At 37.6% G+C, this 18,609-nt stretch overlaps 1 protein-coding gene across 1 annotated transcript in view; it reads left to right on the forward strand.

Annotated features, from left to right (window-relative positions):
- SLC2A13 (solute carrier family 2 member 13) overlaps window positions 1-18,609 on the forward strand; it is a 165,702-nt gene that overhangs the window by 36,956 nt on the left and 110,137 nt on the right. The gene's annotated exons all lie outside the window — the stretch shown is intronic.

Here is an 18,609-nt window from a genome sequence, read left to right on the forward strand (position 1 = left end):
TCTGATTTCTTAAGTGAGGAAAAAGTAAAGTCGTGTAAGATTCTAAGTTTATACCACCTACACTTACGTGAGAATTGCACTCAAAAAAATACTCAGTTTACAAATGCACATCTTGAAAAGTGGAAATAAAATAAAGTTTGGTTTCTTTCATCAGTGGAAAAGGCCAAACAGACACTAGGGAGGTCAGAAGGCATTTTACAAGCCTGAATTATCCAGGAGCCGTATCCTGGCTGACCATATTCTAGACAAGCGGCCGTTGGAAAGGTTTACAAAACTAGGCATGTAATACGTTCTTTTTCAATAAAGGCAGCTTCTGAAAGTCTTCTAGGTCTGCCCCCAAGAGAATAAGGCATCTAAATCAAATCCTTTTTCTACTTTTTTGTATCTTTATGCTGTAATTGCTCAAAACTTTATGTACTTATGTGTGTACTTATAAAGCAAGATTACTATTCCATTGACTTTGTCCGCTACATATTTTTCCTTTGCTTTGTGCTGAAAGTGTTAACGTGGGAATCTCAAGTAAAGCTCTTAATTAAGGCTCATCTTAATTCTTACTTCCTTAAACATTGATAGAAAAATACTGTAACTTCTTAGAGCTGATGGAGAGAAAAATGCAAGTTATTTTATGTCTGTGTAAATTGAGATTCAACATCTTACAATACCTAATCTCATTGCCTCATTGAGTTTGGCTTTGAGCCTTACAATATATAAGTAAGTATCTGGAAAAAGTTATTTGCTACATACTAGTGAAGGGATTTTAAAAATATTCGTTACTGGTGTGAAGTAGGGCTGGGGTTTTTTTCTCCCATTATGTTTTTGAGGCTTTGGATACTTTTTTCCAGTTCTTCAGTTGGGGGGAGGGGTGGGGAGAAGTTCGTTGAAGCTGATTTGATAAAAAGCTGAAGTGGATATTCATAGAACAGCTTGGGTTTAAGAGTCCTGTGCTGATGTTCTTGATGCTAATTAGGGACTGGGCTGTTCAATTCCGTGGAGAGCCACTTAATGGCTAGTATTAAAGCTTTTATGCTTTGTTAGAAATAAAAGGAGCAGGTGTTTGACCCATCCAGTCCCTTATTTTTAGTCACTGGGCTATAGAGTACGACCTTGTTTCTCTCTCTTAAATCTTTCCTCATGCTGCTGTTTGACTATTTGTAAACTAAATGTGGTATTGTGTGACTGCAGTAGGACTGACTCCAGCTCAGTTGTTAAATCAGTCCTCTATACTTTTGTTACTTGGACTGGCACGCTAATTACGAGGTGGTTGGCTTTCTGGGATGTGTAGGTATCTTGATTCCCACCCCTCCCTCACCCCCGATCCCCGATAACTTATTGTGTTCCTGGAGTTTAGTTAAATCAAGCACATTCCTAGGAGAAATCTTGGTTATGGAGAATCAGTGTTTTCCTCTTGGGTAATCCACAGCTTCAGATTTGTCACCAAGGGGCATTAAAAAAAATGAGGGTAGTTACAAGTATATGCTGTCCTGCTTGTTCGAAGTGCTTAGCAAATAGGCATTAGATAGTTATGGTCACTCTCGTTTTTGATTATAACTTGGTAATAATTGCACTTCATCCCATTTAACCCAAAGTCTTCATTGTTATAAAAAGGTATATTGTGTGTCCTCATCAAGACATACGTTATTTTTGTTACCTTTCTGTGACTTACAGGTGGTATTTACAAGTGGTGTTAAATTGTGATTACTTTCATTTCTTGAGGAGTTGTCTGGATCCTCAGTATTGCATTTGGCATGCATAGTGCAAGAGCAACTTACTGTTCATGATTTTATTGCCAGGTGTTCAGGTATTGACAATTCAAATGTGTGCTTCTGCAAAGACTTTGCATTTCATTTTTCTATGTGTACTTTGGTTTTTTTTGTTTGTTTGATATATTCCTGTAGTACTTCTTGTATTCATTTCTCCTATTTGTGGCAGACAGTGTTTTAAAACACTAGTTAATAGCAATGACAAATGATGGTAGTAATTCCTATCAGACATTGTGGACATCATGCCAGGTTTACAAAAACCTTTAATGATCCTAAACTGACAGCGTGTGTATGTGGCATTCAAGGAAGGATAACTTCGTAGATTGAAAATCATCCGGCTTACTTATAGATAATAGTGTCTTTTCCTTTCCTGTCTTTACCTTTCTTGAAAAAGAACAGATGTTCTTTTTCATTAATTGATACACAAGCATCTTTGCCAGTTTCTTAGGGCATCATTTTCGAAGGGAAAATAAGCCTGTGTTTGACTCCTTCTCCGCAAGGGAGTAACAGAATGTAACCGTAACATATTCTCCAGTCCCACACTAAAAACTGTAATGCCTTTTGTAACTGTTTCATCAACTATTCTTGTCACGGAAATAATGAATCACAGGGAAACTTCATCTGTGTTCTCTAAGCTACTTTCTTAAAGGTTTGATTGTAATGTCTGTCGTAAAACCAGAGTTCATTGCGTTTTCCACATGGTCATCAAGCAGCTTCTGTCTTGAAAATAATAAAAATGCCTTCAGCAACAAACTTCTGTTTCAGAAGTCTTTTGTACCAATGTGGGATACCTGTTAAGCGAAGGATTCGCATTTCTTTATCCTTTCCAATACATTCAGCCAAATCACTGCTGCTGATACTGCTTAGCAGCTTATATTTTAGCATTTTCAGATTGGTATCAGGAAAAGGATGTATTTTTGTGACAAAAACTTTCCCCGTGACTAGTTATGCAAATGACATTTTTTCTGGCAGTCATGAATACTGCTTTTGCGTGCTCGGTTCTGTATTTCCAGTGTGACTTGATGTTGCAACCTTGCATTTTGAGAAGGGAAGGAGAGGGCATTTCATCTGCAGTAACGTTACAAGACAAGTTGAATCTTGGTCAAGTCCAGCTAATCATCATCATTTATCATCATCCCTCCCTCAGATGGTGGGATTGTAGTGCAAAGGGAGCTGGCGATAGGAAAATCAAGGGTAGAAGGACTAACAAGGAAGGTGTTAGAGAGAAGAGAGCTCCCCAAGAGTTGTGGCAGCAGCAGATTATAGGTGTGAAGTGGCTTTCCCCTTCAAATATGCTGTGGATCTGGCAGATTGCCTAGTGCTTGGCTCAGGCCCTGAAAGCTTAGAGGAGAGAAAAGGGGAGAGAACGGTCACAAGAGGTTTGCAGCTGAGGGAAGGATCAAAGATATGCCTAGGAGAGGGTTCTGGAGTGACTCTTCCTGGCAAAACATGTCTGACTCACACTGCTGCTGAACTGTAGATTTTAGTACAGTTAAGGCAGAGGTTCTGTACTGCACGTTAGTTAAAAACAGGCAATCAAATCATAGCAATGCAGGTAAGCACTGGCACAGGGCTTAATGCACAGGTATAGATGAAGTAACTTGTGCTCCTAAGCGAATTAGAGAGTGGGATTTGTAATGCTAATTCTAGAGCAAGTACTTAGGAGTGAATTTAAGGGTAGTGGTTTTGTGCATAACAATAAAGCTATCTAGCACACCTTTTGTAAAAGTCTTCCAGGCTGCCAGTGTAGTGGTCATTTCAGACTGGAAAGAAATCATTATAGCATCCAATACAGACATTTTAAATAGATTATTAATTTCCTATGTGTTTGACAACACTCCAATGTTCAAAGCAAATCATAGAAGAGTATCAGTTTCTACTGTCCTTCTGCGTGAAAGCATCTGCAAACTGCATGGCTTTCCCTCACACCCCTCTTGTAGCAATACAGAGCTGTGATGTGCCAGGATGCATGGTATTTCACGTGAAATCAGCAGCGATGAGTATAGTACTAACTAATATCTTGACAAAAGGAACATCATTTGCATTAAGACTAGACATTTATTTTTGTGTAGATGAAGGATGTGTAACCGTGGATCATAATTACACTAGGAGAGCAGTGTAATCTCCCCCAGCCCTATTTGTCCCACATTTCTCCAACCTGTAAATTAGGGTTGAGACTCTTGACCTTATGTGCTATGCCTGTGGACCTTTACATTTTATTATCTGTTCTTATGCATGTATATGTGTCAACTTCTGATCATGAAGGTGTCTTTTTTGCATGTTATGCTTAGTAATTCTGGCCGTGTAAAGCTGCTGGGGCTCAGCAGTGCATGGAACCATGCTGCTTCTGTGAAATTCACTGAGTGATTTAGAAAATTAATCATTACACTGTAATATTGTTTAACCCACCATTCTGTGTCTGTACCAGAATGTTATGTAATGAGCACTACTTCTAGATCAGACATTTTCTGGTTTTCATTATTTTTCATACATTTTTTGTAATAGCCTAGCTTTTTTTTTGTGAGACCAAGAAAAATGTATCCATGCCACTCTTTCATTCCTGTAGGCTTGACTCACTCTACTTCTTTGCTGAATTTCCTATTGGATCAGTGAATCAGTCTCCTTTTTTAGGTTTGTTTTTTTTATTTCCCTGTTGGAGGTAAATGTTGTCTGATATAAAGGTAAAATCGCCTCCTTACCTTTAGGTTTCAGCTCATAGCTTTACCCGATTAACTGTCACTTAAAATAGGATATTATCAGGCAGGAGATCTGGACTCTCAGTCCTTTCTGGTTCCAGTGTATTTCTATTTCTTGCACCTTTTCTTCTTAAGAAATATTTTAACTTCCTAGTATTCCTGGCTTTCGCTTTGGCTGGAACCATTTGACGTGCATCTGTCTAGGGAGATATCGGAAGCTTGCAAAGTTTTCATTCTTAATTGTCATTCTCCCCTTACTTCTGGGAGTCCTTTTTATCTTAGGCCATTGCCTGATGTGCTTGGTGTTGAAAAAGACATAGATGTGCTTATTATTATTGGACATCAGCCGGAATCTTATTTAATACAACTTGGTAATACTGTGACGCTCTGGTAGGGCTGTGCAGAACTCCGAGTCATTCCACTTCCAGGCATGCAAATCCTTATTTGAAATTAATTCCTCTTTTATGATATTAAGTGGCTGTTGTTACCTGTAACCATGAAATTAGATGGAAGTCTTTGGGGCAAAAGGAAACAAAGGAGTTGAGCTAAGGCTTTATTGAAGAAAACCCCAAATCCAATATGGTTGGTAGTCACGTCAGCCTGAAATTCTTGCTTGTGGCAATACCAGATGCCAGGGTCAGTTCCAGGTGGGTTTTGCCTTTAGATTTTCTGGGAAGGATGGCCAATGCAAGAGCTACTTGAAAGGAATATCTTCCTTTCATTCTTGTATTTTAACCATTTGATGTGTAGAATATTTTCTTTGTCTGTTCCCTTAAGAACAAAAATTCTTCCACTGTATATCTCCATTGGAATTTGTTTTGAGTTGAACTCATTAAAAAAGCACTCCTCTGGATAATTTAAAATTCATGCAATGCAGGCAAATAAAACATGGAGACGTTTGATCCTGAGAAAGTATACTAACTCAATTCAGTGCACAATCAGATAACAAGAAAAAGCTTTCTACAAAACTTGGCAAGGAATACTGAAAGTATGAATTACTGTATTAAACAATTGATAAAGAGAGAAGATTTTTGATTCTCCTTTTATCCTTAAAGTCTTTTAAAAGGCTAACTTACTCTCGCAAATATGACCTTTGAGAAATATGTTGTATAAGGAACAATTATTGTTCTTCTGCCTTGTATAGAAATATGACTGCTGTATTTTAAAAATAATAGTTTGTTTCTGGTATCTTAGAGCTCTGCTTATACCTTCAGTTTGCGTGCCTAACCGTGAATTTGGGAGCGTCTGTATACTCCAGGAATCCTGCTGTTAGTGTGTTTACCTGGCAGGGCATTTTGAGTCAGCCTTGCTTCAGTGGCTTATGACCAAAACCAATCCCTTAATCTTTCACGTTGGTTTTCAATGTGCTGACATAAATTCAACGTTTATCTGGAAATGGTGGTTAATTGCCTGTCTGAAGATCAGATTCTTTCAGGTAGTCTGCTTCAGATGTATGTTTTGGAACAAACTCTTCTTTGCCTGGAGTTCAGATGGATTTCATGTATGGTAGTCCTAAAGGGCAGGAAAAAGTGAAACTCTCTAAAACTTCATGTATAGGGAAGCACTGTGAGGCAGGAGGGTTGGGTTTGGTTTCTTTTCCCCACTTCAGATTCACTATGAAGTTTCTGGAAATAAAATTAGCTTTCCGTTGACAGCATTATTAGCTTTATATTAGTTTACAGCTTCTGAAGCCTATAGAAAATTCAAGCTACAAGTTTGGAAAATAAAAGAAAATTAAAAAGATGTCATCTCTTATCAGTTCAAAAATAAATTTGGGCATAATGATTTTGTTTTAAGCCAAATGACGTTATTCACAGATGGAAGCTGAATTTGCTGACGTTCAGGTAGTATTAACTGCTGCTCTTCATCTGAGGTCGTTTGTGGGACTACATGTCTGGAAACAGTATTGGATTCCACTCCGATACTAGTGCATCGCAGAACATTAAGCTGCTCCCTATGCTTTGTTTAGGAACAGGTACCTGTTTTGTGAAAATAACATTTCAGAGTGGAAAAAATTGTTGGAAGAATAAGACTAGCAATTGACATCCTTTCATGAGAGAATGTGGTTCTTCTAAAGCAAAAACTGACTGGAGGAGAGGCTGTGAATAAGGACAGCGTGTTTTGTTTCAGTCCTATCCAGGGGAATAGGAATTTGTAACTTATGCTTAAAAAACCAATCAAATCCCTACCCGCCTAGCCCCTGCAAATTTAACTAGTTTGTTTTTCTTTCTTAATATGAACAGCCAAAATTAGGCATTTCTGGCTGGTTGTTCAGGTGTTATCATTTTCTCTGTTTCATGTTTATTATCTGTTAGGACTCGCTACAGTACTTCAGATTTATAGGCAAGTATCTTTTTCCTTTAACACAAAAACTAATTGTTTTTTTGTATTTAAACAAGCTAGTCCAACTAACTTGGACTAGGATCCGTTTCTAGAAGCTATCGGCTTCTGGCCCCAATTTCCATGCCTTCTGGAAGCTCAGTTCAGTTCTAGAAAGTGGGAAGCTAGACACATTTCTTGGATTTTCTAGAAGTAGCGCTGAGTTGTATAACTTGGACTGTTATTAAAAGTCTGCTATATAATAGCATAAACTTTAAATAGCATTTGTAACTGTATACATTTACAGTAGTTCCTTCCCAGTTAGTCCAGGGTAAAAACACAAAAATAGTGTGGCATGTGGTAAGATTTTAGGAAAGCTTAAGTGAACAGCAGGATCTGGGTGGACTATTCTTGGTCAACAAAAAAAAAATGGATGTGCATAACATGAGTAATAGTAAAGGAATGAGGCAAGCAGAAAAGACTAGAAATAGGAGAAAGGGTAAAAAAAAAGAGACAAAAAAAGAGGACCTGAAGGAGGTGGTTCTTGCGTTGTTGGGAGGCAAACCTGTTCTGAACATAATAAGACTCGTTCCTTATGCAGTACAAAAATGTGAGAGAAAGTAAGTGGTGGGAGACGTGTATGCTGTCTGTAACATGCTGCTTGTTAACTGGGGAAGGGAGCCCGAGGAAATGAGGGGTGGCTGAGAGAGAGAAGCCTCTGCTGGTAAAAGGTAGATTTTAATGCTGGGATAGGAATGAAAGGGCAGAACACATCTGCTTAAAGGAAAGCTACAGCATTTAGCTGGTGGCTTGAGGCATCTGGCAGTGGGCCAGCCTTGCCAGCAATGGCAGTGCGATAACCTCTTCCAAACTGCAGCGTGAGGGTTTGTTGCTGCCGTCATGCCGGCCAGGCTCCTGCCTCTGGGCTAAACAGACCAAACCAAGACGCCGGGCCTCGGAGTCAGTGTGCTGGAGAGCAGGTTCGGTTTGAGGTGGGATGCCTGAAGCGCGGTCAGCCCGGTTGTGTTAGAAATGGGAAATTACAGTTTTTAATGTCCTGCGTACTCTTGCGCGAGAGATGGGCACACACTGCCTTCGCAGCAGAATTTGCTCTTTGGGCCTTTGTTTTTTTTCTAACATGGTTACACTGATGTACTTTTCTCATCTGAAATTACGGATCTGCTTTTTTATTTGTGTATATTGTTCTTAAGAAGTAATAAAATTATGGTGCCTCTAGAGCTGCTAATGGTATTCAAGAGCTCAGTTAATTAAAAAAAAAAAAAAAAAAAAGGACAAAAAAAAAAAAAGGCTGGTTCTTCATCGTTTCCCTGCTGGATCCAGCATCTGCACTGAATACACGATTCTAAGCCGAATGCTCCCACTTGAGCTGCCTGTTTACATGCAGCAGGGATTCAGGCAAAATATACAGTGTTGTGTGAAAATGTTAATGGGCATAGGGGGAAAATTTTTTTTCAGACTGCTGAGGAATAATTATAGCACTTCACTAAGCTTAGTAATATGATTCATTATTTAGCGCTTAAAGCAGGTTCTGTGGCAAAAGTTGGAGATAATCTTGCAGCTTCTTTGGTCTCTGACCTTGTGAAGATGAGTGGAAACTCTAAAATGGATTTAAGGTTTTTAATAACAATATTTATATGTAAATGCCACAGACAAGTAGCTGAGCAAACTTTACCTATTGATCCCATTTTAATCTTTTCAGCATAATCATTAAAATTGAAACCGTTTTTTTGTTTTAAATTAACATTGCTTTGCAGTGTTGTGAGAACCACATCAGTGTGGAGCTGACTCTTCCTCTGCTGCCTCCTAGGTGACAGGCTTTGCACAAGGGCAGAACTTGGTCCGCCCATCAGACGTTAATGATTCTTCAACAGCAGTAGTTTTCCTTTGGCTCTGTGGTCAGGTGAATACAGTGTTTATCCAGTCTGTTTAAATTGAAGTACTTTGTTAATAGGAAGAAACCGTTAGGGAGAAAAAAGGGTTTTAAACAGCATATGCACTTACTTCTTTTACATAAGGCCATATTCTGCTCCTGCAATCTAGTCAGGCTTTATTTTTTTCTGGAGACCTTAACCAAGGTATTGTCTGCCTGATTTTTGTCCAATGCTCACCTTTTTCTCTTGCCTTCTAAAATAACAGCGTTGTTTGTTGTTGTTTTTTTTTCTCTCTTCTGTTTTCAAGACACTTTATTCTTCTAGCGAACCTGAAGGATTTGGTTCAGAATAAGCAGCTACCCTTGCATGCCTCTTGATAGTTATTCCAAAGTGTTCATGCACTGAGCATTTCAGTAAATCTTGTCAAACAATGTGAAGTCTATCACAATTGGCATGCTGCCATGTGTGGATCGTGTTTTGTTTGACTGAAGATGGATTTGGGGAAAAAAAAAAAGGAAGGAATACTAGAATAATTTAATGTAGTTTGCTGCTGAGCATGTTGCTGCTGTGACTCCCAAACTATCCATTTCAAATGCTCCCTTACACAAATATTCTTGAGCTTTCTCTATGCTAAGAAAGCAAGTTGTTGGGATTTCTTTCTTTTGAAAATAAGTGAAAAATAGTGTAGTGCTTCCATGTTGACTATTTGACCAGAATAGGTATTTAGATCTAGTGCTTTTATCCAGGAGGTAAGAAACAGTTTCTTTCTTTACGTTAATTCTGTTTGACCGTAATTTTTACAAGTGGTGAACAAGTTCAGAATTGTTTCCTTCATAATTTTTTGGTCAGAAGAAAGTTAGAATTCTGCTTTCCTTTTTCACTGTTTTTTTTAATGGTATCCCCTAAGCCATAGTGATGCTCAATAACTGCGTAGTGCTGTGCTAGTCTTGCTATAGAGCCAAATCCTTAGGAAAGAGCTTCCTCCTCATGTTACTTCAATCCAGAACAGGAAGGGTGAGCACCACCTTTTCCTTTTAGCATCTGAGTGAATGCGTCTGTGGGCTTACACTTTTTGTGTGGTGTTTCTGTAAGTGAAGTACTTTCTAGGAAGTTTATTATACTATTTTCTATTCTAAAATATTATTGATCTCCTGGAAAATGTCCATGTAGATTAGAGAGGGTTTATATGGTTGAAGCCTGTGTGTGTGTGAGATAACTAATGCTGCATGAATAATTCACGATGAATAATTTATCTAATTAATTTAGACTTTCTGCTTGTCAGTTGACTGTGGGGAAACTGCAGTTTCCTTAGACATATTTGTTTTGGAAGTGTTAAAGTGCTTTGGAATTTTTCTATGTGAAGCTGTAACAAATGCATTGCAAACTTGAAATTTTTAGTATAAAATCTTTGGGAATTGTAGCTTTCACAAATATTAAACAGTATTTCAATCATGTTCTAGAAATACTTGTACAAATAAAGCTCTGAATAGCTCAGTTAACAAAATAAGAGAATTTTAAAAGAATCAGTAAGACTAGCCCCTCTCCACCCCTGTTTTCATGTTTTCCTTTTGCTAAAAAAAAAAAGCCACACCCCCCCCCCCCCCCCCCAACAAACAAAGAAGAAAACCCCAACAACAACAATTCCTTCACCAAAAGCCATTTGTCATTTTTTTAGCACTTTTTTTTTTCCCCCAGGAAACCACTGTTCTGTTAAATGTCTTTTTCCTGTGAGGAAAGGATCACTCCACTGTTCTAGTAGTGGTCAATTTGTGTATGTTCTTTTTTCTGGGAACATTCAGAGGTAAATACTGCATTTATGGATAATGGTGGTTTTGAACTTTTTTTTTCCTGATTCTGCATGTACTTGAATATTTCTATTTCTGTTGAATAAGAAATAACGTTTTCAAAACCAGTATAATTCAGTGTCTATGGATATTCAGCTGTTTACCAAAAGTCATATGGAAAATGTTGTTATCTGGTCAGAGTCAGTTATCTCACAGTGCAGCAGTGGTGATTTATGAATGAAGAAATAATTTTTTCTCCAATATTATGAGTTACATTTAGAATTATTCTGTAACTAAAGGTTGCGAGGGCTTGAAAAAAAATTATCCTTTTCCCTGCCATGCTTAGTGAGCATCCAATTCCCCCTGTTATAAAGTTGACTTCAGGCCAATATTTAGTGTCGGCAAACCTAGTACGTTGTTGTTGTCCCCCTCTTCGGCTGCAAGGAGCTTGTAGAATTGCTAAGAAACTGCCGAGAGTTCAAGTTGCTGTATTGCTTGTAACTGCTTAAATATGTTTAATTGAACATGCTGCATGTTTATTCTGTCCTTTTATAGTGAAATGACAGTTTTTATCATAGGTTACGAAACAATCATCTTTGCTTGCAACACGCAATAGCCTTGTTCTGCCGGCTGGTCTGCAGTGGTGGGCAGGGGCTGGTGGGAACCCTCTGGCATTCGTGGGGTGTCCATACGCCTGAACTCATGTGAATTGGGGCTGTGAGGACTTCCAGGCACTACTTTGCCTTGTAGAACAGTACTTTAGGGCAGAAAGAGTGTAGATCTTTCTTTTGGTACTAAAACTGCATGAATATATTTGTATTTTTTAATCAGCGCTGAACATCTTTAATTTTTATGTGCATTCTCCTTGGCGTAAGTGGCTATAAAGAGAACAAAAATACCATTTTCTTTGGTGTGTTTTGACCTGTTTGCCATCACTTATTGAACATGGAAAAGTTTAATTACAAATATTTAATAAAATGGATTGATTTAAGAGCATAAATAGTCTATCAGTAATTCTGTCCTTTTGTGATTATATAGAGTAGATTGCACTAGTTGCTTTTCATGTAAATATAAATGTTGTATAAATATCTTATATAACACAAAACGCATGTGATTTTCATTGTAGCCAAGGTGGATGTAGCTCACTTAAAGAGAGTCCAAGTATGGGTATATAAATGAATAAATTATAATATCTTCTGTAGTGTATGATATAGAAAGTAGATGATTGGCTATGAGTCAGGAGACTTCCTTTTTAGTTAAAGCAAACATACGTTTCTATGGCAATAAAAGCAAATTTAAACTGTAGGTGGTTCTGACTGTTGCTAGTCTAAAATAAAGGTGGTGGTTGCAGAATAGTTCATTTCATAGCCAAAGGAAAACAAGATTTTTGTTAAAGAAAAATGCATCTGTATCACCCCGTACCTAATTTTTAAAATTTTTGAATTGTAAGCTCTTTCTGATATTTATTTTTCCCTTCTTTAATTTCTCCTTCTTGCTTTTCACCGTGTGTAGCAGAATTAGGAGTCTGTGTATAAATACTATATAGATCTTTTGTTATTATCAAGTAGATTTAAACTTCAGCGGTGATTTGTATTACCTTTGCATCTTTCATATTTTGTTGGGACTTTAAATTTTAACGTTTTGTTAAGTGATGATTATTTTAGTAGTATTCAGAGACAAGAGGCATGAGTGTCTTACAACGGAAGATAAATTAAAGCGGTATTTACCAAAGAACACCAGATTGGTGGGGTGGGTAGGGGATAACAGGTTGCAAATAAATAGGGTTGAATATAGTGAGAAGTGTTTATCCTACTCTAATTACGGTGCAGTATAACAATGGAAGAGGTCTGAGACACCATTTCGTCTCTAGATTGGATTGTTTAGAGCTTCACATTCCTTTGAAGCACATTCCCAGAAGAATGATCCATTACAGAATACCCAAATACCACTTATTCGTGTGTGAGTGGCCTCAAATTAATCATCCTGCCCCCATCTGTCATACTTGGTATCCTTAAAGCTGCTTACTTTTTTGGTCTCCAAATCTTCCCAAAATCAGTAGGATAGATTATAGGGGTCTGAGGATTCAGTATCTGTGGGGTTTTGGTTTTGTTTTTTTAAGAAGGGAGTATGGGCAGCCTATTTCATATATGAGATTATGTCTTGCAGCCAAAATTTGCTGTTACTTAAGCATAGTGTGCGCATACATAAAAACCAAATGTATCTTTTTGGTCACTCATACACTTTGATTTGTTGTGCCACACCCTGATAGAGACAGCTTGACAGGTACCTGAAATGTTTATGTTCATTGGGCAGGATGGGAACATGTGGTACCAATCCAAGGTTGAAACTGGATCTTTCAGTTGATCTTAATGTCGGATTTCATGAAATCTTCTTTTGCAACAACAGTCAAGATTTTCTTAAAAGTTATAACCTGAGAATGAAGAATGTGAAAATATCAAGCTAAATTTGCAGAGAATCTGGTATTATCTATGAGATGCACACTCATTTCCTTCATGGCAGTGGGTGCTTGGTCATTCAGATAATTGGTGTTAACTACTCAAAGACAGTGGATGAAATATCATGTAAAGACACGTAAAGACATACGGTGTGTGCCAGCGGACTGCTGCTTGTGGTGCTGGGATGGTGGGTTTGAGTGCTCCAGTTCCCATCCGACGGGGAGAGTTGAAAGGGCTTTGGATAGCTCAGCTGCCAGGAGCCAATGAAGCTGTCACTGCTTTATTAGAGAAAAACTGCCCAGTTTTATATGATATAAATATGTATATAAATATGTATATAAATGTACCAAATCATGGTTAATGAATAATGTTGTAAGCCTAGAAGTAATATATCTACTCCACGGATGCATAATGATGATGTTTTGATTTTAAATATTTCTTGACATGCTGTATTAGATGTAAATCCTGGAAATAAGCAGAAAGACACATTTTTAAATGTAGCTTAATTTATAATAAATTTAAATCAACTGTAGCATAACCCAGCAGCATTACAAAGGAGGTAGAATTTTTTTTTTGTTATTTAGTTATTTTGAGGCAAATTATTTGTATTTCACAAATTTGAGAAGTCATCGCTCAGTTTAGCGTTCGGTTCTCATCCGAGAAACATTCCCTACCATCTGCAGCCAGTCGTCTGTTGTGCTGTGTAAGCCTGGCTCAGAATACAAAATATCAGCTGGTCTGTATAGCACTGTATTTGACAGCCCCCCCAAAATGTGACTGATGGAGGTCAAGACACTCTCTGTTCAGGTGCAGGCAGATCCATTAAAAATGTAAATACTGAAAAACATTCATGAGTCTTTCATGGATGCAGCTGCATTTTACTAGACTGTGCAATTTATAATGTTAGGAGACACTACATCACAAAAATACTTTAAAATAAGGGCTTCTAATATGCTTTGAGTTTATAATTTTTTTTTCTTAACAGCTGAAACTGGTTTTCAAAATCAACTGAGAGTTATTTTGAAATGTAGTTTTAATAAGCTTGCACTCTTCTGCCCTGCCGATGAGCTTCTGTGCCTTTCTTCTCAAACTCCAGTAGAGAGAAATTAACCTGCAAAACCTGTTATATGCCTTTTCCCACCTTGTATTCTGGAACCTCGTGAATCTGAAGAGCTGTCTTCAATTTTAGCTCAGAAGTCTCAAAGCAGTTTTCTTTTATCATGACTTGGATAATTTCAAACAATCCTCTTTTCCTCCTGTGGTGGTTCTTAAGTGTATTAATTTTATTTGGTGATAACATTTCCCCACTACACTCTTAATGTGTTTGCAAATTTAAATATTGTTTTATGCTGATATCAATATTAGACCTAATTTTTGCTTACATTTTGTAATAATGGTATTGAGACATTAGTGTTATATTAGAAAAAATTTGAGAGTTCTAATTGTAAGACATAACCATTGAAAACTACTAATCAATTTTATGTAAATTCTATACAATATCATATTCAAAAGTGTAGTATTTTGTTGCTATGGTGATAAGCACAGTAGGCTTCTTCAGGATATTTTTGCAGCAGCTTACAATAGTTGAAATGGCTACAAAGATAATCTACAATTTGAGTTCCACTGAGAATGTAAACCTTGAATGACGTATAAACTGTTTTTACAATATGGGTTGCCTTTAGGGCCTGAGTTGTAGTAATGTGTTATATCCAGACTTTACCTGTAGAATAAACTTGAAGTTAACACTTAAATTAGTTCAAGAAGGTTTTAAATGTACTTGTTCAATTGGAAAAACTTTGGAAGTGGTTTACTTGAACGATTTGATTATATGAAGTGCAAGCTCGTATTTGTCTTTAGAAGGAGTCTGGGTGTTTTTTTGTTTGGGGTTTTTTTGTTTGGGTTTTTTTTGTTGTTTTTTGTTGTTGTTTTGTTGTGTGGGGGTTTTTTGTGGTTTGTTTTTTTTTTCCACTGATTCATTTTTCTGTGTAGATAGAGCAGAGAACACTGTGTGTAGCCTGTAAGGGCTGTATATATTTTTCCTGTTTGTAATATTTCTTAGTAAAAACGTGCAAGAACATCTATTACTACAGTAACTAAACCACTCCTGTGATAATACATTAGCAAACTTCTTATATGCTTGATAAAGTAACTTGTAATTGTCGGCTAGTGGTGATCCTGAAAAGAAGAAAGTTTTGCCTTTTCTTCTTTTAGAAAAAACATTTATTGTTGACCTGTAAATATTGCACTGTGTTCTTGAACTGCTGGGAAGCACAGCATGGAGCCAAACTCCTTAAAAGCTCAAGCAAACCACTTTCTCCTATTTTCCTCCATTTGGAGTATTTTGGACAGGAGGCATAAAAAATGGGCTGGAAATAAAGGTTTCAGTTCCTCTTACAACTCTTCCTCTGCTAAGATTCTAGGTACTGGATAGCCTGTAGGTAGTGGTCCTTATACAGCTTCATTGATGAGAGATCAAGGTCAACCTGCTGTTTTACAGAAATAGTTGAGGCAGTGTGATTTAACTTCTGGTAGAACTGAGAATAGACCCAAGGTCTTAAGTGCTTGGACTACAGCACCTTTCTGAGACACAATATAGTTCACATACTGTATGTGTCACCTGTAAAATGGTGCTTGCACCATTTGCTCTTCACTGTTGTGTGACATCTTCTAGGGGTAATCAATCTGCTGCTAGATGACTATTCTTGTCTCAGGTACTAAAGATATTGTACGGACTCAAGTGACTGCAGAAAGATAGTGGCACGATTTTTTTAATTATCGAAATGTATGTGTTGGTAACACCAAAAGAGCATTTAGCAGTAATATTAGAAGGACATGCAGAAGCGAAGAGAAGCATTCACACATTTATGAAAATGAAAGAATTAAATTGCCTGTAATTCTGCTTACATGTTTGTTTATGTAGTCCTATTAGCTCAATCTTGATTGAGCACCAAATGTCTAGGAAAGAATAGAAGAAGAGCCTGAGCATGTATGATATTTTACCCGGGTACTCTTACAGATGATTTTGCATTTATCATCCATTAAATTGTCCGGTCTCCCCACGCACACTTTTAGTATGTTATGCATACTTAACCTTTAACCATAGATTAACTACAGTGTGGAACATAAGTGATGGTTTTAATTCTGTAAGTTTTTGTTTTTTGTTTTAAATCTGAGGGGTTTTTTAAGCTTTTCAGGAGCTGTTCTTATGCGTTTAGATGTGGGGTTTTTTTTTAAGGTAACAACTAAATGTTCCAAAAGTTTACAGCAACTAATTCAGGTTTTTTGAACTGTTTTGTTTTTTTTTTTTTTTTTTGTAGGATTTGCCTCCTGTTAACAAAGTTCTTTAGCCTTTTTCAGGAAAAGTATTTATTTGTTGTTTTGCAATCTAATTAGGACATGCCCCTTTATAAAAAGTATGCACCTCTTGATATCTGAATAACTGTATTTTCAAAATCCTTAATGCAACGAAGTCCTACTAATCCCACTTTACAGAGAGAGAACAGGCAAGGGCTTTGCACCAAAGGAAGTTTCCAAGAGTTGCATGAGGCTTGTGATGGGATTCGGCTCCCACAACTACCCCTGTATATATACTAGACAATCCTCAAAATTTTATGCTAAAGTACATGAGCACGTATATGCACCTGGAGGGGAGGGCAGAGGGTGCGTGCCAGCCGTGGGTGGAAGCTCTTCAGAAGCTCTATGCGTGGATGTTGACAAAGCTGGCTTAGTACTGACACTTCTGACGAATGTACCCAAGTGGGTGCTGCTAAACCCAGCAAGTGTTCAGGCTGTTATTCCATGGCTTGAGCATGGTCCTTGAATAGAGTCCCACTTTGTTTGGGGTGATATTCTCTTGTATATCCTTGCTTGGAGGTTGGTCTGAGTAATTTCTGTGCAGGTAAAACAACAACAAATGATCACTGACTTGTGGGATTCTGGATGTCTGTGTGAAGGATTTCTCTGTGACCTGAAGGTCTCACGCAAGTCTGAAACACTCAGTGTGGGATGAGGGCTGTCAAAGACATCTACCTCAGCTGGCACTACTGTTGTGTTTGTGTTTGAAGCCTGGTGCTTGATTCATGCTCTCTCACAAGCTTGGGGTGCTGTAATACTTTTCTCAAGTGTTTTAAAAACCCAACAGGCTCCACTGAGCCTGTTCCTGTGCTCTCCTTATGCGAGCTGAGCTGCCATGCACAGACGCAGTAAAACTCTTACAGTCTCTTTAAAAATTAATACTAAGCAAAACAAAGAAAAAATTTAAGAAATGATTGCCAAAAATTGCATTAGATAGCTAAGTAGGTCAATGCATCCCCAAAGACAGATGCAGACAGACAATCCATATGCATTACAGCTTGACTGGTTCCAGGGTGAAACATACATTTGTGTGAAAAGCTTTCTAGTCAAAACAGGGGTCACAAATTAATCCCCAATGTGTGTTTGAAGTACAGACCTCCTGAATGATGAGCTCTGGGGAGTGCTTGCTGTCCTATAGCTTTTCGTTGGTTCATATTTTCATTTCTTTAACCTGTTTTTATTACTCTGTGAGATCTACTGTTGTCTTCTGATTTTTTTAAATTCTTGTGATATTTTATAGGGATAGGTACTTCTTGTTTCTTCTACTATTTCAATAACAATGGCTAATGAATGGGTATCTACAAGGAATGCTTAGGAAAAATTGAACTGAGACTTGCTGCTTGCAACTGCAGGTTTTGCTGTACTTTAGGGAAATCAGAACTTGAAATTTTGCGCATGCTTACTTTTGGTCTGTATCTGTCATGTCAGCCTGCCTTAAATGAATTTTCTTTTCTTTTATAGCTTATTTACTAAGGATGTCACATCCAGAAGGATAGTCAGTCTTGTGCATTAGTCCTTGGAAACAATGTCCTCAACTTTGCCTATTTGTTAGCAGGAAGTAGTGATCGTCTCTGGGGTTAGGATGAATGTTTGATACTTCTGTGATAGCACTATGCCATCAGGTAACATTTTCGGTAAAACAATTTCCATTTAGTGTACTGCATCATTTGTGAATGAGTGACGCAGTAGTGCATCTCAGCAATATCCTACCCCGAGTTCATCTACTTTCCGAAAGATCGGTCTGGGCACTTTGCACAGGCTATGACAGTGTTGCCATACTGGAATGAGAAACAAACTTGGGCTTGTAAAAGTCACAGCTGAAGTTTCCCCAATAATTCTGAGAATCTACAATATCAACACGAACAACCAGACTCTGAAAAAGAGCAGGGAGAAGGGAGGGTGCTTTCTCACTTGTTAAAAGTGTAGTGTTTTAATAACACTGTTTTTCTTTCCCTCCACAAGGATAAGTTATTATTGAATCTTTCTGTTCAAACCTTTTTGGGCTATCCGTGTCCAGAAAGATTTGTTCCTTCTGGGGCAAGCAAGACCATCAAAGGTACTTCTTTGGTATACCTGGAAGAGATGGCTGAAATGTTCATTCTGAGTACATATCTGTATACATTTCCAGGTTAAATTTACTTTTCTTCAATTCTTGAAACTGAGTATGTCCACCGAATTTAAGAAAAATCTTTTTAAAACACAGTCTATGGATTTTCTTTTGTCTCTTTTTTTATACAAAACATGAAATGCACTTGAAGGAGCAACTGAATTATTTGTATAGTTCATTCTAAAAAGTCTTGCATTATTCACTTCACTTTTTTCTTTGACGCCAGACTGCTGGTATTGTG

This window comes from Nipponia nippon, unplaced genomic scaffold (genome assembly GCF_047370975.1).
Source record: "Nipponia nippon isolate SJK-2023a ecotype South Korea unplaced genomic scaffold, ASM4737097v1 scaffold_3, whole genome shotgun sequence".
Taxonomy (NCBI): domain Eukaryota; kingdom Metazoa; phylum Chordata; class Aves; order Pelecaniformes; family Threskiornithidae; genus Nipponia; species Nipponia nippon.